Genomic DNA, 320 nt, shown 5'->3' on the forward strand with positions numbered 1-320 from the left:
CTGCACGGGGCCGGGGCCGGGGCCGGGGCCGGGTGCAGTGCCCGCTTCCCTAGACCCACCGGGCTAACGGTTAGTTGGAGGCAGTAGATGCGTGAAGGAGGCAGGACGTTTCACTAAGTTGGCAACGCCAGGGTTAACTGAAAGTGAACTGGGGGACGGATGCTGCGAGGAGGCGATCCCATCACCCTGCCATCTCTCTTCACTGAGGGCTCAGACTCGGGGAGGTCCAGGTAGGCCCATCATTTAGGGATGGGAGAAGTCAGACGGGGAAGCCCCGGACCCCCACCCTAAGCCTTGCCCTCCCTCCAGCCAGAGCTATA

Source organism: Myotis brandtii, unplaced genomic scaffold (genome assembly GCF_000412655.1).
Source record: "Myotis brandtii unplaced genomic scaffold, ASM41265v1 scaffold523, whole genome shotgun sequence".
Classification (NCBI taxonomy): Eukaryota; Metazoa; Chordata; class Mammalia; order Chiroptera; family Vespertilionidae; genus Myotis; species Myotis brandtii.